Source organism: Gymnoscopelus microlampas, assembly GCF_963454915.1.
Source record: "Gymnoscopelus microlampas genome assembly, chromosome: 17".
Taxonomy (NCBI): Eukaryota; Metazoa; Chordata; class Actinopteri; order Myctophiformes; family Myctophidae; genus Gymnoscopelus; species Gymnoscopelus microlampas.
The window spans coordinates 47,582,324-47,606,568 of NC_139954.1; the positions used below are offsets into that span (position 1 = coordinate 47,582,324).

General features: G+C 43.3%; 1 protein-coding gene and 1 long non-coding RNA gene across 2 annotated transcripts in view; one reads left to right on the top strand and one right to left on the bottom strand.

Annotated features, from left to right (window-relative positions):
- LOC311064475 (inactive dipeptidyl peptidase 10-like) overlaps positions 1–24,245 on the bottom strand; it is a gene marked incomplete at both ends in the record, with an annotated part of 338,687 nt that overhangs the window by 91,542 nt on the left and 222,900 nt on the right.
- Positions 2,448–3,738, top strand: LOC311064943. Its single transcript, XR_014602768.1, has 5 exons — positions 2,448–2,496; positions 2,603–2,728; positions 3,046–3,093; positions 3,239–3,335; positions 3,468–3,738. It is a non-coding gene; the product is annotated as an uncharacterized lncRNA (long non-coding RNA).

The following is a 24,245-nucleotide window of genomic DNA, read 5'->3' on the forward strand; positions in this document are numbered from 1 at the left end:
TCCCCCTGGGGGTCCTGACCCACAGGTTGAGAACCTGACCAGACCTACAGTTACGTCACGCAGCTGCTCAAGGCGGAGCTTATCAGTTTTGAACCGGTAGCGCGAGACACGGAACTAACTAACCGTCGGCTAAGCGAACATTTATTTACAAACCAGTTGCTTCCGTACTTCTACTCTACCAGATAACAGGTAAGTTTAATTAGTTTATGGAATTAAAGTGTTATCCAACTTGTTAGTATCGTAAACGGTGTGCAGTTGTCATGTATTAGCTATGGATCACACGACGCTCGTCCGTCACGAGCGTCACGGCCGAACTTCAACCTGTGTTTTGCACTTTCTCCATTTACAACCTGTACATCTGCATAAACGTTCAGATTTTAAATATAAAGTGCTTACTCTATGTTCATGGATGTTACAAGTCTACTCGGGCACTCAGCAATACCCGTATCGTCTGTATTGTTCAATAAAAAGCATTTTAATTCGATCGATGGCCATTTTCTCCGTATTTCTGTAGGCTTTCAACTACTTGACCCTATCGGTTGGGAGGAGTACTGCACTCTGTTACATTATAACTCTATGACAAAATGGCCACCAATCGGATTAAAATGTTTTGTCTTTTAACAATCCGGAATATACGGGTACTTACACCGACCCGAAGTGAATTGTAACATCCGTGGCCATGGGGTAAGCACTTTATATTTGAAATCTGAACGTTAATGTAGATGTAGGGCTTTACATGGAGAACGTGCAAACACCAGGTTGAAGTTTCGTCATGACTGTCATAATACAGGGGGTTATACAGACCACCGGCTTCTTTCTAAAGCTTCTACTGTATATGTTTCGTCGTAAGACTGTGTTGCATGCCCAAACATCACTGATCTACAAGCTCACAGCGACGCATTGTGAGCTTTTAGATCAGTTTTTTGGGGGCGTGCAACACAGTCTTAGACATGGCATTAGCATATTAGTTTCCATGTGGTGCATGATGTCATTGTTTATTTCAGGTATAAATCAGACCACATCAGTGAGAGCTAATGTTGGCCTCATTTGTTTTAACTGCAATTCATTACTCTCCGCCAGGAGAGTATTGTTATCACTGCGTTTTCACTTTCTAAACATGACACACCGATTGGTCAAGCCTCACGTGACACGTGAAATACTGTGATCTGATTGGCTAGTGACGCCACCGGGCCTATATATACATGGCATCACTCTGACAGTGTCTCCGCCACTGTCAGAGTGAGGTAAGACGGGAACTATCTGTCTTATTGGACAGATAGGACAGATAGGACACTTATATAGACAGGAGGGATATGACACTTACATAGACAGGACGGATAGGACAGGAGGGATAGGACACTTACACAGAATGAACGGAAGAGGACACTTACCCAGACAGGATGGATAGGACACTTACATATACAAGAGGGATAGCGACCTTCGCGACCTTCGAACCAACACAAGTCTTCTGGCGGAGAGTTGTGCTCCGAGGAGCACTTTTTCTAGTTATCATTATTATTATTATTATTATTATTATTATTATTATAATTATTATATCTATGAATTTTGTTTTGAATCTACAGTACAAAGTAAAATCATTTCATTTAGGGAAAGAGAGTACACATGATCCATTCAATGGAATGAATGGATCCTTATGACCAGGGGTCTTCAACGTTTTCAGGCCATGGACCCCCTAGCTGAGAGAGAGATGAAGCAGGGACCCCCTCTATATTGTATAAAATTGTGTTTCAGATTCAACTTTTTTTGTTTACTTGGTCTGCTCTTTTTCCCTCTTTGCCAAAAATAGCTGATCTACAAGCTCACAACGCCTTGCAGCGTGAGGCGTTGTGAGCTTGTAGATCTGCTATTTTTGGCTAAAGTTCTCCTCAGAAAAGGGATGCTAAGGTTCAAGTGGTTAAGGTAAAATAAATAATCATATCACACAAAGATTTGGCGGACCCCCTGTAGTAATTCTGAGGACCCCCTAGGGGTCCCGGACCCCCTGTTGAAGACCCCTGCTTAAGACAGTTAAATTAACATATAATCATATCACACAAAGATTTGGCGGACCCCCTGTAGTAATTCTGACCCCTTGTAGTAATTCTGAGGACCCCCTAGGGGTCCCGGACCCCCTGTTGAAGACCCCTGCTTAAGACAGTTAAATTAACACTGAGTTTAGTCTGCACACTTGTTACTGTTTTTTTCTAATTTGTTTTAAAGCATTGCAAATACGGAGACTATATCGAGGTCATGTTTTAGTTTAACAGTCTATTGTTATGTGGAAAGCAACAGACAAACACTGTTAACATGCAAACCATATATGTCAAATTATCTTTAGGTGAAGTTCTCACAGCTACACAATGGATGCTGAGCATTGAGGTCGGTCGTTGTGGCTCCACAGATCAACTTCCTGGCTGGAATGGCAGCTTTTCCAGTTATTACAACTTTGGTGCACCAGGAGGAGCACGCCTGTTACACACTGGAATTCATTCAAAGGTAACTTTCTGCTTTAAGTAGAACCATCATGTGTAACTCGAATGATGTGCTCTCTTGTAGAACGGCTGTGAGTGCACCTTTTCCATTTTTTGTTTTGTGATTTCAGATGTTTCGTTGGGATCAACCCATTGGCGGTGGCACCAAACAACAAAGCTGCTCAGCCAGAAAAGTGGGTTTGTCCTCCTGTCTCCTCCCTCCTGAAGCAATTGATGGACTTCGATTGGCTTTGAGTGTAAGTTATGTGCAAAACATTTGGACCATTCTCTTCCCCACTACGTGAATGACATTGTCATGGTCATATTTTAGTAGAGTTTTATTACTTATTTAGTTTTTTTTAGATCTCTATCTCAGGCTCTGATTTTAGGAGTTGTTCAGAAGTAAAGAAGTGGTCAGAAGTTCAGAACACTGTCTTAAGGGGTTTTCTATCTAAAATCCACAATGCATTGCATAAAGGCATAGCTATTTTTTAAAGATCTTTGACAGACTACAAACTAAGGTTACTTTTCTATGTCTCTGCAACATTGTGATACCTTTTACCCCGATCTACAGCCATACCCTCCAGCCTCTTCTACACAGGCCTGCTGACCTGTTGATGAGGTATGTTTTCTTTAGATTTAACCCATTTAGACCTACAAGCTCGTAGCACAGCACTCGGTGCTGCGCTATGAGCTTGTATAGTAGCCTATAGTTTTGATGATTTTTGACCTAGTACAATTAAGGGCCTTTTCTCTTTTCTGCACAGCCGTATGCAGCTACATATATGGACTTGGATCAGTGGAACCAAGAAACACCCAGTGTACTGCAACCTCCATCTCCGTCCAGTGATGCTCCAGTAGAAGGTGTGGTTCCTCAGCTAAGTGTCAGCAGACTTGCACTGTTGTCCTTCAAATTCAGGATTCATAGATGAGTTTTGCATTCTACTTTTTTTTTTTAAACTTTTCTTTACAGTTTTTGACTTTCAATCTTTCTAGGTCAACCAAATCCATCTGACCAGAGCATACCAGAGGGTCAAGGGTGGCAGCCTTGCGACTCTTGTCGGTCTGAGGTGGAGAAGCACCAGCTCCAGTTGAGGAGGATAACCACTGTGCTCTCCAGTATCAGTAAGTTTTATTGCCTGTAATGTTGCAGTTTTCAGTTGTCTGCTAATTTCTTTGTCTCACTTGAAACTTTACTTTATCCTGTACCTCTTTTGTGAGTTCTCTGACATGACTGGAAAACTTTGGTATCCCAAAATAAAACTGTTTTCTGTTTACTGGGAAATCGACCCCTGCTACTGAACAAATACTCATCAATGACTGCTATCAGAATATACTGTAGAGCTATATAGAACAGTACTCAATCTTATTGTTTTACAAATACACTCAGACTCAGATTTTTTTGTCTTTGTTCTAAGCTCTGAGCAACTAGACGCACTGAAGGGCTTTATCACCCTGGTCGGTGACCTAGAGTCTGGAGTGTCCAGTCTCGGGCAGCAGGAGCTATATCCAGGTATGGATGTATACGTTTGCCATACATTTCACACTGAACCTGACGTTCTTGGTAGCGAGTGATCCGTGTTGTGAGCTGCAACTAGATAGTGAAGTTTTCAGAAGGTCACAGTTGTCTGTTTTCATGGTGCACTGAGCGCAGAAAGGGGTCAATGTAGCTGAGCCTTACAAGTGCAAAACTGATGTCTTAAAATGCAGTTTGTTAATTGCTTGCTCTCTATTCACAGGCTGTGGACAGTTGATTTCCTCTGTGCAGCTGGCAGCCATACACCAGCGTGCCAGGAAGGACTGCAAGAGGCTATTCCACGCGTTGTTCTAGGTGTTCTTCACCCATGAGGAGTGCCGCAATGCCGTCGTATACGGAAAGCATGGTGTCATCCCAGAGGGGAAGAACAAACTAGATGAGGCGAAGGGGGATGCACTGTTCAGTAAGTATTTGTCACACCACTAGTTCCTCAGAGTAGTGTTATAGATGGCCAGTCAGTGGAGTTGGTAACCACTTATAGATATCTTGGGACCATAATCGACAATCGTCTGAAATTCGATTCCAATACTGAAATTGTTTGCAAGAAAGGCCAGCAGTGCCTTTTCTGTTTAAGGAAGTTAGCCAGGTTTCAGGTAAACAAATCAATGATATAGAGCCTTCATTGAATCTGTCATCTACTTTGCTGCCATTTGCTGGTATGGTAATCTAGGTATTAGACAGAAAAATGCCCTTAACACATTGCCTGCCAGAGTTTTTTCAGATTTTTAGCTGTTGCCTGCCAGGGTTTTGCCATGTTTTTGGTACCTGTTCGCGTAGCCACAGATTTTTTTCCTCCAGTATGATTGATCCCCAGATGGTTTCTAATCACAGATGAGATTCAGGTGTGGTTTCACAAATGTCAACGAGGTCATTTTGACCTCGTTGACATGTTTGGTTGATGTTTCAATATAGCTCAAAAGCAGTAGTTTTAAACCAAAAAACAAAGTGAATTGTTTGTCCGTTTGAATTTTAACATTGAAGTGAATGGAGCAGCAAATCTTCGAACATTTTTAGCTCCTAATCTGTTCATAATTCGCGCTGCGAGGCGTTGTGAGCTTGTAGATCTGCTATTTTCACAATATTTATCTGTGGAACCATGTCAGCATGCCTCAACTCCTACAATTCCAAGTGCTTGTCATGGTGGGGGAGTCCCCAGTTCAAATATGATAATGTTTGGGGGTCCCCAGTTCAGATATGATTATTTTGGGGGTCCCCGGTCCCCAGTTCAAATATGATTATTTTTGGGGGTCGCGGCCCGAAAAGGTTGAGAACCACTGCATTAAAGGACGACTTCACCCATTTTCAGTACATATCTTCATATAATTGGTTCTCACCAGTGCTCATGGTAAAATGGCCCCGCCCTCCTTTGAGACACAGACGGGGTAGACACAAATTACCATATTACAATGAGCATTAGTGAGGACCAATTATATTATGGTACCTTTATTAGGAGGATAAACCCCTTGAGATGCAACGTCTCATTTTCGATTTTATGATTTATATAAGATAGGTTGAAAATGGGTGAAGTTGTCCTTTAAACCATTGAGACCTGAAGCCGATTCTACATGTCTCCTAAATCCCAACAGTTTTCTGAAAAATGTGTTAAATGTGATATGTTTCTATATCAGAGGTGCTCAATCTTTTTCATGTCAAGGACCCCCAGAATGATATGTATTTGGCCGCCGACCCCCATCAAAATATTTTGTTCCAGGGACCCCCCAAGAAGAAAAGATTTGAGTTAAAAATGTTCGCTTTAAAAATATATATATTCAAAGATTTGCACACATTTTCACGATTTTTCAAAAATAGCAGATCTACAAGCTCGTAGCGCGGCACTCGGTGCCGCGCTATGAGCTTGTATATCTGCTATTTTTGAATAGCCCAAAGTGTAAAATAATGCTTTTTAGCTCAAATCTAAAAATGACACAGTTCCAGGTATTAATGGGTTAACTAAGTGCATTTATTTGAGGAAGTATACTTTTGTTTGTTGTTTGTTTCTCTCCACTATACATTGCAAATAGAAATATTGTACTTTTGACTACAACTTCACATTGCGATGTGTTGTTGAGACCTTGTAGATCTGCTATTTTCATAGGACCACAATGGAAACAAGTCCCCAGGCCATTGTTGTGTTATCCTTTTAGCCTTAACCCATTGAGACCTGCTGCTACCTATACGTTGTTTTACCTTTCAATCCGGATGCCACCTCTGTGTCTCATTAGGTTAGAATATCACGTAGGTATCACTGGCACAGCCCTCAAGTGGTTCCATTCATATTTAGCCGACAGGTCCTTCTCCATCCGCCTAGGGGACTACACATCCACCAAGGCCCCCCTTACTTGCGGGGTCCCCCAGGGGGTCGATCCTGGGCCCTATCCTCTTTCTGCTATATTTGCTACCGCTAGGGCCCATCATCCAAAAACATAACATATCATTTCATTGCTTTGCAGATGATATCCAGCTATACCTGCCCTTACAAACAACATCCACCAACTCACACCAACTCTTGTTAGACTGCTTAGCTGACAGCAAAAATTGGATGAGCATAAACTTCCTAGAATTAAACGAAAACAAGACGGAAGTAATCCTCTTTGGCCCCCACTCCTCCGTCCCTCCCCCCGACACACTAAGCTCCCTAAAATCCAACATTCACCCCTACGTAAAAAATCTCGGCATCATTTTTGACTCTAAATTTAAATTCGACAAGCAGGTCAGCTCGGTGGTTAGCTCCAGCTTCTACCAGCTGCGCCTATTGGCCAAAGTCAAACCCTACCTCTCTCCTAGCGACCTCGAGAGAGTAATTCACGCCTTCATTTCCTCCAGGCTGGATCATTGTAATTCACTCTACATTGGCATAGACCAAGCTCTGCTCAGACGCCTTCAGCTCATCCAAAACGCCGCCGCCCGCCTCCTCACGGGTACTAGGCGGCGCGAGCACATCACCCCTGTTCTGGCCTCTCTCCACTGGCTCCCAGTCCGCTACAGAATTGATTTTAAGGTTTTATTGTTTGCTTTTAAATCACGTAACGGATTAGCCCCACCAAACAGAAACAAACTGTAATATGGAGACAAAGAGACCTTGAAGAAATAAGCATAATTGAGGTTATGAGGAGTCCCATGGCGGGTTTGTATTTACTGAGGCAGCAGATGCATTCTGTCTTGCTCGTGTTCTTTAATCTTTAATTGTGTGCTTTCAAATAAAGAAATCAAATACATTAGTGCCGTTGTCTTTCTATCATCCCAGTTGGACTGCAGTTTTGACTGTTTGACAAAGTGTGCAGCCAGCTCAATACAGACTAAAAGGTACTTTTACTTTACTGGAGTATTTTCCAATTGTCTATACGTTTACTTCTACTCCACTACATCTCAGAGGCAAATGTTGTGTTTTTACTCCACTACAATTAATTGAAAACTTTAGTCACTAAGTTACTTTGCAGATATAAATTATTACATGATAAAACATACATTAACCACTTTAGCCCTATTTTATACACAGGCTTTTACTTTTGGTACTTTAAGTATATGTTGATGCCAATACTTTTGTACTTTTAGTCAAGTAACATTTTTAACAGAGGCCTGTATGGTATTGGCACTTTTACTTAACACATTCGGTGCTAGAAAAAAAAAAAAAAGAGTAAAAAAGTGACGTTGAGTGCCAGAGACTTCACCGTTTGTAACGCTGCGCTGTTTACAGCTGCAGACTCCACGACGAGCACCCCGTTGTAAACAATATATATGCGTGCAGGATGGTGGATGGTCCTGGCTAACGCCTGGATCAATAACATCTCTCACACGAGTCACCACAGCGGAGTGATCTCGGATCGAAAAAGAGTGGTTTTCCCCACTGTATAAAGTTAAGGAAATATGGATTTTTTTTTTGCAAGGAGATAGAATGGGAGCGGACGGGAGCCAGTTTTTTTGCCACGGTCATCCATCTGTGCCTTCCTTCTCAAAAAGTCACCGTGGGTGATTCCAGAGCTGCGCCAAAAATAGCCGATCTACAAGCCCACAACGCCTCGCAGCGCGAGGCGTTGTGGGCTTGTAGATCTGCTATTTTTGGCTAAAGTTCTCCTCAGAAAAGGGATGCTAGGTTTCGAGTGGTTATGGTAAAAAGAAAAATCATATCACATAAAGATTTGGCGGACCCCCTGTAGTAACTCTGAGGACCCCTGCTGTAAACTGAAAAAAAAAAAAAAACTTTTATCCCCTTTTTTTCAAAAGCACCACCTAGAGTCTATCTGTGCACGTCCCTGCCCCCCCCCCCCCCCCCCCCCCCAAGAGTTAGGTCAAATATCTGAGTACTTCCTTCCACCACTGCCCACGTGGTGGTGGTGGTGGTGGTGGTGCGACCGGGGGGTGATGGGGTGAGAGAGGGAACACATGGCACATGCAATATTCATGACACACACACACACACACACACACACACACACACACACACACACACACACACACACACACACACACACACACACACACACACACACACACACACACACACACACACACTGCATTATTCAGCCAGCCGTTGCGTAATTCTAAAAATGTGACGGCCGCCGCGGTCTCCACAGTTCCATATCAGAGCGTCTGAAGCTCAAAGCTAACTAAACTAACTGTGTGAACATGAAGCTCAACGCTAACTAAACTAACTGGGTGAACATGAAGCTCAAAGCTAACTAAACTAACTGTGTGAACATGAACCTCAACGCTAACTAAACTAACTGGGTGAACATGAAGCTCAAAGCTAACTAAACTAACTGGGTGAACATGAAGCTCAAAGCTAACTAAACTAACTGTGTGAACATGAACCTCAACGCTAACTAAACTAACTGGGTGAACATGAAGCTCAAAGCTAACTAAACTAACTGGGTGAACATGAAGCTCAAAGCTAACTAAACTAACTGTGTGAACATGAACCTCAACGCTAACTAAACTAACTGGGTGAACATGAAGCTCAAAGCTAACTAACAAACAGTGTGGGGAAAAATATTCCCACACTTTGTTCAAATATCAGCTTTTTTGGGGGGTTACCGCGGTTCTGGGGGCTTGGTTCAGAGTATGGGAAGCCATTGGACGACCCCTCATTGGCTGGCCTTTAGCCAATAGGGAGTGAGAAAGTGACGACTAGTTGCAGCGTCTGTTTATTGACCGCTTGTTGCAGAGCTGTAAACATTTTATTTGTTAAGGTCAAAGTACAGTTGTAACTCTGATTCGACCAGGGGGTTTAAGTGGTTATTATAATTATACTCTTTAAATGGAGGGGGAGGGGGTCTTTGCTGTACAGTAATGTACAGCAGAGTGCTGGAGGGGGGGGGGGGGGCGTGCATTGTGCGTGTGTAAGTAAAGACACAACGTTTGGTTCATTTGCTCTTCCAGACTTCAGTAACAAGCTTTTCCTATTAAGGACCCCCCCCCCCCCCCCCCCCCCCCCCCCGCCCCCCCCCCCAGAGCAGAATGCAAGTCACTTCAACCATCATGTTCACATCATCATGACGTCAGCTTCACTTCTGCAGGAACGTGCCCTGTGGTGTACAGAGACAGACTCACAGAGACAGATGCACTGAACGCACTGTCAGCCTCCATGCCTGTAGTCTGGCTGAACGCTGGCCTGTTATGATGACATGTCCAGAGTATGGAGACTGGGGGGTGCATTATGGTTCAGATACAGTATTAACTGTATCTGAACTGAGTTACAAACAGTTACATTTGTAACTCAAATCTTTGCTTCTGGGGGGGTCCCTACTAGAACAAAATATTTTCAGATGGGGGTCCGCCGCAAAATACATATCATCTGGGATGTTAAACCAAGGGTTCCCAAACCAACGTTGAACAGAGAGAGAGACCCAAAAGAAAACAACGAGTCCCTGGGACTCAAACGAGAGGAAATAGCGACACGCAAGCTTGTAGATCTGTGATTTTCACTACTTCTTAATCTATTTTATTTGTTTATGAAAATTCTCTGATTTGTTTTCACATTTTATTTCTGAAATTCTTTAAAAAAGAAAGTTTTTTGTCAAATCTTTTGAATTATTATTATATTATTAAACACCTCTCAGAACAACCATATTAGAGCTAAAACACCTCTCAGAACAACCGTATTAGAGCTAAAACACCTCTCAGAACAACCATATTAGAGCTAAAACACCTCTCAGAACAACCATATTAGAACTAAAACACCTCTCAAAACAACCATATTAGAGCTAAAACACCTCTCAAAGCAACCATAACTCAGTACCGCGCTATGAACTTGTATATCTGCTATTTTTGAATAGCCCAAAGAAATAAAACATAATGACAGAGATTCTTCCCCCGGATTGAATGTGTTAAAGACAACATGAACATATATCCTACTGAAACAGGTGCATGATGACGTTAAAACTGTATACTTTTCAGCAAATTAAAACAGGCCTGTTGTAACTGAATGAGTAGAGAGGACGCCTGGGTCACAGGTTCAAATCCAGGCCCTGTCTGAACCGACTAGCCAGGGACAGTGATGAAAAACTATAGCCTATTCAGAATACAAAAATAGTTTCTGTTGTGTAGATCATTGGTTCTCAAAGTGGGGTCCGGGGACCCCCAGGGGTACTTGAGGGGGTTCCAGGGGGTCCCCAGCTAAATGATGGATAGTTAGGAACCAAATGGACCCTTATGGGTCTGTAACTCTGAGAGTGTACAAATGGAACCAAATGGTTAAATTAACATTGATTTTACAATATCATTTGGGGTCCCAGAGATATAAATGCCATTAAATGGGGGTCCGTAGCCCTAATGCATGTCAAACTGGGGGTCCTTGTAATGAAAATGGTGGAGAATCACTGCTAGAGCCGTAAAAAAATCTTCTCTTATGGGGGTCCCTGAGGCATATATTTTCAAATGGGGGTCCGCGGGCTAATAAGTGTCAATTTGGGGGTCCTTGACATGAAAAAGTTTGAGAACCACTGGTGTAGATGATGCAGAGAAACCGTCAACCTTTTGTCTTGATGACTGAGTTTTTAACAAGAGTCTGAAGAGGAAAGTTATACATAGTGCAGCTTTAAGTACAAACATTTACTTAAGTACAGTACTCGAGTAAATGTACTTGGCTACTGTCCACCTCTGGACAGAGTTGAAGGAGGTTGTAGAGAACATTAGAGCGGTTTAATCACCACGGTGTTAGACTGAGAGAGCTTCTCTGATGAGATATTAGAACGGCTCCATCTCTGCATGGTGGACTCATTAAGAGCCGTCAATAAGGAAACGTAATTAATTAGCAGGTCGTATCGAACAAGGCTGTCGGAATCGTTGCCATTGAACTTGTGTTACCCTCGTCTCCAATGGAGGCAGCAATCGCTACACACGTGTTGTTTATATTTGTCACGTTCGCGCTGCTGAAACACTAGAGGAATTATTATTTAACGTCAACATTCAAGTAGAACTATCGGATGACAGTGGTGGACCGAGTACTCAAATGTTTTACTTAAGTAAAAGTATCAATACGTATAATCAATACGTATAATCAATACGTATACGTACAGAAGTAGTGGTATCAAAATGTACTTAAAGTACCAAAAGTAAAAGTACTAAAATGTTTGAAAATAGCAGTTCTACAAGCTCACAATGCGTCGCGATGCGACGCATTGTGAGCTTATAGATCGGCTATTTTCAAATAGCCTAAGTATACAATAGGGCTAAAGTGGTTAATGCATGTTTTATAATGTAATGATTTATATTTGCAAAGTAACTAGTAACTGAAGTTTTCAAATAATTGTAGTGGAGTAAAAGTACAAGAATTTGCCTCTGAGATGTAGTGGAGTAGAAGTAAAAGTACTGAAAATTGGAAATGCTCCAGTAAAGTAGAAGTACCTCAAAATTGTACTGTACTTGAGTTACTTAGTTACTTTACACTGTCGGAAGGTGTAACCAAGTAAAACTATGTGTCACTAATGTGATGTATAGATGATTAGCATTCCTCCACTTCCTTCTTTTGCTACGGATGGCTTTCACATTGCAGCGTTCAGTACCAGAGTACTCCAGACCACCTCTCCAGGCGGACTCGGCTACGGTATGGCGTTCCCGAACTCCGGTACGGAACGCAGCGTTCACACTAATCACAACGTCTGGCTAGTAGACCCGGGTTCCGCACCCGGGACCTTAATAGTATGAATTTGCCCAGAAGCCTCGGTGCGTCCTGTTAACTGCTGTCCCTGCTGGTGTGTCACTGTCCATCAGTATTAAAACAGCGCCCCCTGGAGGCCTGGTATGTCATGGTCCATCAGTATTAAAACAGCGCCCCCTGGAGGCCGGACGGCCTCAGGACGTCCACGTCAGCCTGGTGACAGAAGGACGTCACATCACGTTAAAACTCGGAGCCAAAGAAAGACGGACAGAACGCCGATACAAAGCCATTATACTTATGGTCCTTCAAATCGCGCGCGTGCGTGCGTGCGTGCGTGCGTGCGTGTGTGTGTGCGTGCGTGCATGTTTACTGTCTAAACAATTGGTTCTCAAAGTGGGGTCCGAGGACCTCCAGGGGTCCTTGAGAGGGTTCAAGGGGGACCCCAGCAAAATGTGTTAATACAGCATCATGATAAGTTTAACCACTTTATCCATTTATATGTTGGCTATTCAAAAATAGCAGATCTACAAGCTCACAGGGTGTAACTTTGTGCTGTGCTGCGATCTTGTACATCTGCTATATTGGAAAAAAAAACTATCAACAAATAATTTTGAATTTATTTTATTGTATCTTCTCTTCTGAGGGTCCCTGGCACAAAACATTGTCAGATGGGGGTCAATTTAGGGGTCCTTGACATGAAAAGGTTTGAGATCCACTGCTGTAAACGTCACACAAATCACCATCCATTTCAAGTCAATGCAATAGTTCATTGGTTCTCAAAGTGCCCCCCCTGCCCACATTCTATTGGGAGGTCCCCCCAGAGTCAAATTCAAAGGAAAAAAAACAGCAGAGGGAGCTGTTTTTTCCCAGATTGGTAAAACCTACACACAAGATGTAAAGGGTGTTCAATAGCACTGATTTATTAAAGAAAAACAAATGAATAAACGTATTTCTATGGACAAACCCACTTTTTGAATTGGATCTTTGTTATGCTTACACTAAGGAAATAGTGTTGTTTTCGCCTGATTAAGGGGACCAGATACAACATTGAAAAACGGAGATAGGACGTTTGCGCCCGATATATAAATGTCTCTGATGGCTCTGATGTCTGACAACGAGTCCCGGGTTCAATTCCCCGAGCCCTGGAGGGAGCTTGGTTGCATGTCTCTCCGTCACTCTGTCTCCTGTCTCTCTAAGAAAAACACTAAAAGTACAGCAGAAGGCAGAGGCATACCATAACGATGTGACCTACTGCTCCATGTCTATACATGGATCAGGACTGTTTTTAACTCAGTAAACAAGGACTGACACGTCCACCCAGCCCTGTGTGCTTGTGTTGGATGAAGGACAGGCCCTCACATGTCACAGCCAACGCGTTTACACCCACTGATATTGTTTTAAACACTGGGGTGCCACAGGGCTGCGTCTTGTCACCCATCTTCTTCTCCACATACACAAACGCAATCACCTGCAATAACAAAGGGCTGTCACTCACTGTTTAACCCAGGGGTCTTCAACAGGGGGTCCGGGACCCCTAGGGGGTCCTCAGAGCTACTATAGGGGGTCCGCCAAATCTTTGTGTGATAGGATGTAGTTTTTTTTACATTAACCACTTGAAGCCTATAGCATCCCTTTTCTGAGGAGAACCTTTGCCGAGCTTGTAGATCGCCTATTTTTGGCAAAGAGGCTATAGGTGTAGAGGGAAAAAAGAGCAGACCAAGTAAAAAAAAACCTTTAATCTGAAACACAATTTTATACAATTTAGAGGGGGTCCCTGCTTCATCTCTCTCTCAGCTAGGGGGTCCTTGGCCTGAAAACGTTGAAGACCCCTGGTTTAACCCAACCTGAGGCCCATTCTACAAATGTCTTCTAATTTCTAACAGTTTTCTGAAAAAAAATATGTTGCTATAATATCAGTGGTGCTCAAACCTTTTCATGTCAAGGACCCCCACAAACAACAACAAATTGTTCCAGGGACAAAAGATTTGAGTAAAAAAAATGTCCGCTTTAAAACATATATATGTTTCAAGATTTGCACACATTTTCACGATGTCTTTCAAAAATAGCAGATCTTCAAGCTTTGGCGCACTATGGGCTTGTAGGTTAGAACAATCTAGGCAGGTACATAAGAGTAAAACCTATCTTTGTTTGTCTTCCTTCAGACAATGCAGCAGCATAGATATTCACAACAACCATAATAATAATGATATAAAGGAATGAACCAACCTCTCATAGCCTCTCCAGGAGAACACGCCTCAGCGGTTTTGTAGGAGACACTCTCCTACAAAACCACTGAGGCGTGCTTTGACGCCCCCTAGGGGGCTGAGGACCATCCTTTTAAAATGCAGCGGTCGCAGGTTCAATCCCCACTGCAGCTACGGTGCGGTACATGTCCTGTCAAGGTGTCCTTGAGCAAGTAACAGAACCCCTACAGTACCTACAGTCATTGTCCACTAAACCTCTCTGGAGATTAAAAAAAAACCTGTAACGTTTTAAATCAAAATAGCAGATCTACAAGCTAGTCACATTGTGAGCTTGTAGATCAGCTATTTTCACTATTTGAAATAGAGCTTAAAGGAAACACACCATGAATTTAAAAAAAATATTTGATATTTAATATCATATGGTGTATGTCCCTCAAACCATTTTCAAAAGGTTTGAGCCTAAATCAACACTCAGTTATACTCATCCCAAGTCAATTCTCTCAGGCTTATAAAGCACTTTCAGCTGCAATACCAAAACGTCCTGTTGGGCAGAGGGGTGCTACTGAGCAATTCTGTCTGTCAAAATACATGGGCAGAATGGTTCGTGATGTAAGCAAACATGCCATTCTGAGATGGCCTGTTCAGACACGCCCATTCTGAAAATCTCTGAAATGAGAATGAATGACTGAATGTTAAAAAAAAATTTGGGGTACAAGAGACACTGGGGAGCCAAAAAAAAAAAAAAGTGAAATTCATGGTGTGTCTCCTTTAACACTATTACCGCCAAGCCCGTAGTCCTACGGGCCGTTAAATCCAACCGTTAACCGCAAATCCCGTAGTCCTACGGGGCGGGTGTTTTCCCATGTTAAATCGTGCAGGTGCAGATTCCGGATTTTTTTTGCACTTCCGGTTTCGAAGGGGGCGGACCGGAAACGAAATAATACTGTTTCCGGTTTTTGTCCCGCCTCCGTTTCCTGTCTAGCGATCAACTTTGGAAGCCATTATCTCGGTTTGTTGTTTTGCTCTTCGCATCCCCCATTGTAACGTTTTGCTCTCGTTCTCCAAAATGGCTGGTCGGATCGCGTCGCCGTCTTCGGCGTTTTGTAATGTCGGATCCCGTGTTTGTGTCGAACCAAATGAACGCGGATTTTAAACGGATTTAGCGGGGCCTATGACGGAATCAAAAAAACAAAAAAGGTAGGAAAAAGCTTGGCACTACGATGGACGTTCTGAGATTAGCCGTTGGCGGGGGATGTGTTAAGAGTTAATTGATAATACGTTTTTTGGTAAGTTTTGCTCACATGAGTCAGAGCACACCTGCATCATGTCAGGGTCTGCCCTACTGGCTTACACTGCAGCACAGGCCCGTGCACACACAGACATGAAGGGGGGGGGGGGGGGGGGGGCTGGATGGAGCTGCCCTTTTACCCGTCGGTAAAAGAAAGTGTCTCGTCATTTTTTTTTTCGGTATTAACACATATACTGCCAATCCCGAGATATCTCGGGACATTAAATCCACCCGTTACCTGCGTATCCCGAGATATCTCGGGATCGTCTTTTTATGTGGTTTAATAACGAAAAAAAGATTTTTTGGTACCATCCTTGATTTTTTTTTTCCCCCATGACGCTTCCGACCCATCCTATGAGAAAATTTCCGACAACCGTTTCCGGTTCGTTTTTTATCTTGAAAAAACAGTTTTTCCCTGGTTTTGGCTAAAGATCATGGTTTTCACACGGTTTAAAAAACGAATGGTAAGCTCCGGTTGTATTTTCTTTTCTTTGATCGACGAACGGTTATCCTCTTTGTGTTTAAAAACGATCTGATAGCCGATCGGAGGCTAAGCTAATCTAAGATGGCCGGTGGGGAAACGTCACAGCCACGTCACAGCCAAACGGATATGACGTTTGCAGCCTCTTTTCGTCGCTCATACCACAGAAGAAGAAAAAGGAAAAAAAGTGTAAACATTATGAGGGCTCGTACGTCCGTCGTTACTGTTTATAAACACCATCCGATCGCGGATTTTAATGGAAATATATTTTTTGTGAACGGTTCAAAAGGCTATAAAACTCAAAAACGCTGGCAGTGGGTGAGTACCTTATGAATAAACTCTGGCAGGGAATGTGTTAAAAAGGTCTTAAAGGTCCTTAAATTGTCAAAAAAAAAACTACAATGTGGGGACCCCCCCTGGGGAGTCCTGACCCACAGGTTGAGAACCAGTGTTCTAGAAGGTGAATGACAGTAAATGCTGAGTGTCTGGGTTCAGGACGAAGGTCTCATAGGATCAAAAGCTTTATTTTATGTCTCTCTGTCTGGCAGCGTCTCTACAGCATATTAATGCATTATTCATGTCTGACCTCAGCATATCTGTGGGATCAGCAGCAAAAAGGTCAACGTAGACCCTCTTACTGTAGCCCCCCCACAAATAACAACCTGTGAACTTTATACACGTTATGGCCCGACCACCAGAGGGGACAGGGGGGGGGACGGGGGACGGGGGACGGGGGGGACGGGGGACAGGGGGGGGGGACACGGAGTGACAGAGCATCATAAGCAGATATATGGTCTCTGTCCGGTGGACACCTCATATGTCCAAAACTGTGACTTTTCAGGATTCAAAGTAAAAAGAGAATAGAGCACTGAAGTCTGATGTCACTGCCACTAGAGGGCGCTGTTTGACGGGTTCGTGGCTTTATTTTTTGTGTTGAAATCCCCATGGGGGAATGTTAGATCACGTCATATAAGAACTGTGTTCTAAACATAAACACACCACCCTGGTGTTTCTGTCAGGGGGCGTGGCTCTGCATCGTTTATGATATTCATTCATATTTGATACAGCCTGTTTCTGGAGAAAATGGAATGAATTCTGCCTTAAAAAGTCTTAAGAACGACTACTTCCGGGTCTGATATCACTGTCCCTACAGCAGCCACGTTCATGGGAAATGTAGTCTTTGGGTTGTTTACTCGTTTCTAGTGTTTATATTGTGTTACTCTTTGGGTAAATGTGTACATTTACACCTTCAGTCGACGTGTGTGTGTGTGTGTGTGTGTGTGTGTGTGTGTGTGTGTGTGTGTGTGTGTGTGTGTGTGTGTGTGTGTGTGTGTGTGTGTGTGTGTGTGTGTGTGTGTGTGTGTGTTTATAAGCAGCACTTCTCTAGGGAGGTGGTGGCAGCCTCCATCGTGTGACTGACAGCTGTCGACAGCACGCCACACAGAAGTGTTTTAATTGGGGCGTAGACGGACGTTCCACCGTTCATCTGTTCCACACCCCGGTTTACCCGAGGAGCTGAAATGGCTGACTGCATACAGACGGAGGTGGAAAAACTACTCAAATGTTTTACTTTAAGTAAAAGTATCAATACTGCAATGTAGAAATAATCCGAAATTCATCCGGTTTTCAAAATGTACTCGAGTAAAAGTACAAAAGTATTGGTATCAAAATGTACTTAAAGTACCAAAAGCGGAAAGACAATGTAATGACTATTATGGGACGCTACAGCTGTTTTCAAATGGCCATTAGGCCTACTCAGTGACCATTGCACAGTATAGGACTGGATTTGAAGAAAAGGTTTCATGAAAACCTAGTCATACAAAAGTGCCATGCGAAAGTAGCAACAATAGCCGATCTCCGCTTGTAGATCTGATATTGTTGCTATTTAAAATAGCATTCCTGTAAAATAAGGGTTTGGGAACATACAAGGTTTCCACCTGACTGAATATTGTATGTTTTAGGGAGAGGAAGACGATGTGAATGTATGAAATATATATGTTACAGGGAAATTGGAAAACCAGTGAAATTGAAAAAGGAGCGCTCGTTTTCACCTCCGTCATGGACAATAACTATTAGCACCGTCTCGCGAGTTAAAAATACAACGTTACTCTGCTCAGTGTGGCTAACCGCTTCATTATCCAACCTGTCATACAATATTTCTCTCATATTATCCATTTTATTTTCAGCGCTCCTCCGCCTCGCACCAAAGCCCCGCCCCGCCCTGCGCCGAAGCCCCGCGCCTAAAAACGAGCATACCTTTCCAATTTCCCCACGAATGCCAATTTCCCTGTGACATATACACCACAGAGTGCAGTGGATGTGCAGGCACGTGCACAGATAGACTCTAGGTGTGCTAGAGCCCCTGCCCTTTGCCCTCTTGACCAGAAGTGCCCTTTTGAAAAAAGTGCACAGAAGGGGTCTTCAACAGGGGGTCCGGGACCCCTAGGGGGTCCTCAGAGTTACTACAGGGGGTCCGCCAAATCTTTAAGTGATATGATTTTTCTTTTTACCATAACCACTCGAAACCTAGCATCCCTTTTCTGAGGAGAACTTTAGCCAAAAATAGCAGATCTACAAGCCCACAACGCCTCGCGCTGCGAGGCGTTGTGAGCTTGTAGATCTGCTATTTTTGGCAAAGAGGTAAAGGTGTAGATGGAAAAAAGAGCAGACCAAGTAAACAAAAAAAAGTATCATTTACTTGAGCCCCTGCCCCTCAAAATGTCTGTGCACGCCACTGTGGATGTGAATGGATGACTACACACACCACAGAGGATGTGACATTTTACTAGCTCATTATTTCTCTCTGATGATCCTCCATAATGTGAACGTCGGCGGATTTGCATTGCAAAGCACATTTCACTGACTGAATTATTGTGTAATAATGCAGTTAATTAAAAACAAACAAACAAACAAACATGTTTGCACATAAAAGGAGAAAGTCCCTCAATACACTCTCTCTCTCTCTCTCTCTCTCTCTCTCTCTCTCTCTCTCTCTCTCTCTCTCTCTCTCTCTCTCTCTCTCTCTCTCTCTCTCTCTCTCTCTCTCTCTCTCTCTCTCTCTCTCTCTCTCTCTCTCTCTCTCTCTCTCTCTCTCTCTCTCTCTCTCTCTCTCTCTCTCTCTCTCTCTCTCTCTCTCTCTGCAATCAAATTATGAGCCACCCACAGACACAGCCATACGTAGACCATATATATATATATAGATACGCACACACACACACACACACACACACACACACACACACACACACACACACACACACACACACACACACACACACACACACACACACACACACACACACACACACACACACACACACACACACACACACACACAGGGTTTAGGTAATGGGAGTATGTCTCTGTCCGCAGGAAGGTCTATATTTAAACCAGCGCCATATTTAATTCATGGCCCACCCCACCCCACCCCACCCCACCCCACCCCACCCCGTCCAGCCTCCTCTCACAGATGCACTCCTATCAGAGATGGAACATCTAACGCGGCCTGGGCTTAATGAAGTGAAATGTGACAGGCTGGCCACCAGCACACATGTACCGGTGACACACAGTGTCGGCCCTATGGGGGGGCATTGGGGGGCAATGCCCCCCCAGATTAGACTTTGTGCCCCCCCAGTTCAGATTGGCCAAATGTTTTTATTTTTTAATTTTTTTTCAAGCAGCGCAGCGCAGTATAGCCTGCCTTTTTTTTCTCCCGCTGTGGAGTCTGTGCCTGTGGAGATGCAATGCCGACATTACATTAAAGACATTATAGGCCTAATGCTGTAATTGTATTTGTTGTTGGTGCATATAGGGGCAAGGTAAATGAACCGAATTAACCGAAATAGAGTTACAAAACACCCCAAAAAAGTAAAATATCCATCCAATAACCGAAAAAAATCGCGCGCCGGCGCTTCGCGCCGGCGCGCACGGGTCCCTCACGCACGCGCGCTGCGCGCGCGTGCGTGAGGGACAGACAGGTGCCCCCCCTAGAATAATTAATGCCCCCCTGCTTATTACTGTCTGCAGCCGGCACTGGTGACACATGGGGATATGAGTGTCCCTCCATAATGCATGGGCTGCATGAATCAGAGGACATCTGTGTGTGTGTGTGTGTGTGTGTGTGTGTGTGTGTGTGTGTGTGTGTGTGTGTGTGTGTGTGTGTGTGTGTGTGTGTGTGTGTGCAGAAGCTGATGGAAGCTCTGTACTGCAAAGGGACACAACTACACTTTCAGTTGGTGAATATAGCAAAAAAAAGCCGATCTACAAACTCACAACTCATTGCAATGCGTTATAAGCAAAGGGATAATTAACGGGTCGCCAGTCATTATTGACTACTAGGCACGTGTCGGTGCCTAATCATCCTGTCGGGATTTATTTCAATAAATTGACCCAAAAGTAACAACAAAACGAAACATTTTCTTTCTTACGGTAATGAAAGTATTGCATAAGTGTTGTACTGGCCGTCCGTCCAGCGCAACACGGTCGCCTCGGAAAACCATCGTTGGTCAAATAGAAACAAATTCCGTTTACTGCATCGCTATTTCTCGCTTCAAATGTTTTCAAAAACATGTCATGTAGTCCAGGGGCCAACACTGATATTTTCACAAATTGGTACCACCTGAGGTGGCCGTAAAGTTTTTGTATTTTTGTATTCCTACATGTCTCTAGTTTATATTTTGGTATGATACATCTTCCAATTCAGTAGCTTAATGGCAGTTATCACTACCTACCAGCTAATGTATCCGGTAGGAGACACAAAGTAGAATCTTTGTGTCTCCTACCGGAAATACACCCGGGCATCAAATTATTGCGACAAAAAACAAAATATATCCATGTATTCAAGGCTTCATGGGGTGTGCAATTGATAACTTCTCAGATTTTTGGTGTTTGCAAAAAGACTGCTTTCCATAAGCTTGTAAAAGTTGACCCTCCTTCGGTCTAGGGTGGTCATAGCTGAATGGGTAGAGAGTCCCCCTGGGAAACTTAAAGGAGGCGTTCACCCAAAAAATGATTATTTTCTGTCAATTGCACACCCCATGAAGCCTTGAATACATGGATATATTTTGTTTTTTTTGTCGCAATAATTTGATGCCCGGGTGTATTTCCGGTAGGAGACACAAAGATTCTACTTTGTGTCTCCTACCGGATACATTAGCCGGTTTAGAGTGATTACTGTCATTAAGCTACTGAATTGGAAGATGTATCATACCAAAATATAAACTAGAGACATGTAGGAATACAAAAATACCAAAAATGTACGGCCACCTTAGGTGGTACCAAATCTGCCTTGGCCCCTGGACTAATGGTGTGTTTGTTCACATGGCTGTCATGTTGGATACAGCAGAGAATCAAGCAGCACAGGTTGATATGAGCAGGTGCTCTGAGTCTTTGATTAGACAGGTTGATATGAGCAGGTGCTCTGAGTCTTTGATTAGACAGGTTGATATGAGCAGGTGCTCTGAGTCTTTGATTAGACAGGTTGATATGAGCAGGTGCTCCTGTGATTAGACAGACAAATTTGTGACAGCTGCTGAAAGTTGGGGTACCCTTAACCTTATGTGGGAAAAACAAATCTAAATTGAATTCTGCTTTGAGTAGCATGTGAGGGGTCAAACTAGGGGTTTTACATGATTCTGAATCCAGTGCAAGCATTTGTTTTGCAGCAAAACCACTCCTTAGAAGAATTTCGTCCAAGCCCACCTTTCCAGCTCATTGCATATAGGCTATGCAGGGTTTTTGGGGGATTTCTTTCAAAAATATCCAATATGTCAAATCAAGTCATTTCACTATTATAGCTACCTTGTTGTAGGTCTCAGGTCTCCCTTCTAGTGACATTATTAATCTCAATGGGCAAGGCCATGAGTTATGGAGGGGGCTTAACTGTTCTACCATGGGGTGGATGAGAGGAGGAATGGGGAAGGTATAATCCTTCTGGAAGAGTATATCAACAGGTTGAGTTGAAGAGAAGGTAAGACAGAGTGATGAGCATAATGTGTCCGGGTAGCTCAGTTGGTAGAGCTCTCGCCTTTAGACCACAAGGTCATAAGTTTGATCCCGGGCACGGCCATCTCAGTGTATGAGTGGCACGGCTTGAGTCCTGTGTTCAGTGGATTAGACAGAGGTCTGTTGTACACAGGGAAGCTGACAGAACCTTCGCTAAAACACCCTGGACAACGCTCCACATGTCCCAGACCAGTCAGTGGTGTGCATAGATATTTTGAGGGGAAGGTGCACAAGTAAAAAAAAAGGGCACCATGCGCGGCGCGCGGAACCGCCGGCTGCCTTAGTAGTGTGAGATTTATAGAAGAAAATTGCAACGCACATTTTGGGGAATTGTTAAAATATTAGAAGCTTTTAATCCAGAATTGATCGATGTCACCATGGGCTACATACTGTAAACCAGGGGTCTTCAACGTTTTCAGGCCAAGGACCCCCTTGCTGAGAGAGAGATGAAGCAGGGAACCCCTATATTGTATAAAATTGTGTTTAAGATTATACTTTTTTTTGTTTACTTGGTCTGCTCTTTTTTCCCTCTACACCTATACCTCTTTGCCAAAAATAGCAGATCTACAAGCTCACAACGCCTCGCAGCGCGAGGCGTTGTGAGCTTGTAGATCTGCTATTTTTGGCTAAAGTTCTCCTCAGAAAAGTGATGCTAGGGTTCAAGTGGTTATGGTAAAAAGAAAAATCATATCACATAAAGATTTGGCAGACCCCCTGTAGTAACTCTGAGGACCCCCTAGGGGTCCCGGACCCCCTGTTGAAGACCCCTGCTGAAAACTGAAAAAAGGGCACTTCTGGTCAAGAGGGCAAAGGGCAGGTGCTCTAGCACCACCTAGAGTCTATCTGTGCACGTCCCTGTCCCAGACTCTTCTCCCTTCTGGCTCCCAAACTATGGAATGAACTCCCCATTGCAGTCAGAACTGCAGACTCACTCCCAATCTTCTGCCGTAATATGAAGACTCACCTCTTCAGACTCCACCTCAGCCCGTAGCACTTGCCCTAGCTTTGACGACCTTGCAGGGTTATGCAAAGGCTAAAATGTAACTTAGATATCATGTTATGTAGACAGATGCCAAAAAAAGTACAATTTTTGCCTCTGAGATGTAGTGGAGCAGAAGTGGAGTAAATACCTCAACGTTGTACTGAAGTACAGTACTTCAGTAAATATACTTAGTTACTTTCCACCACTGCGTATTCCCCAAACTATCTCATCTTTGATACATTTCTTAGCAAAGGTATCCTCCGGCCCTGCCTTGCTTCAGATGACTCATAGACACAGAAACGCTGCTGAGTTTGTCTGTTTTTTGGTTTGTTTTTTTGCTGCAGCTGTTGTTCTTGTTTATCCCATTCAATCCGGGGACCTTATCCGTGTCATTTTAGCTTATAACCATTATTTTATACTGTGGCTGTTTAAAACTATCAGATCTACAAGCTAGTAGCGAGCTACGAGCTTGTAGATCTGCAAACTCAAATATTTGCTTCTGGGGGGTCCCTGGAACAGAACCTTGGCTGCGGACCCCTCCCATCTCAAAATGTTTTGCCCCCCCCCCCCCCCCCCCCCCCCCCCCAGGAGTAAAGATTTGAGTTTGCTTAAAAAAATAATATATAGCCTCTATTCAAAGAGTTGCGCACACAACATTTTCACATTTCTTTTACAAGCTTGTAGATCTGCTATTTTTGAATAGCCCAAAGCCTAAAATATATGACTAAAATCTTAAAATGACACAGATGCGTTCCCGGTCTTAATGGGTTATATATATATATATATATATATATATATATATATATATATATATATATATATATATATATATATATATATATATATATATATATATATATATATATATATATATATATATATATATATATATATATATATAGGCAAAAACAGGGACGTGCACAGATAGACTCTAGGTGGTGCCCTTTGCCCTCTTGACCAGAAGTGCCCTTTTGAAAAAAAAGAAAAAAAAACATTTCAGTTTACAGCAGGGGTCTTCAACAGGGGGTCCACACAGGCCAAATCTTTATGTGATATGATTTTTCTTTTTACCATAACCACTCGAAACCTAGCGTCCCTTTTCTGAGGAGAACTTTAGCCAAAAATAGCAGATCTACAAGCCCACAACGCCTCGCGCTGCGAGGCGTTGTGGGCTTGTAGATCTG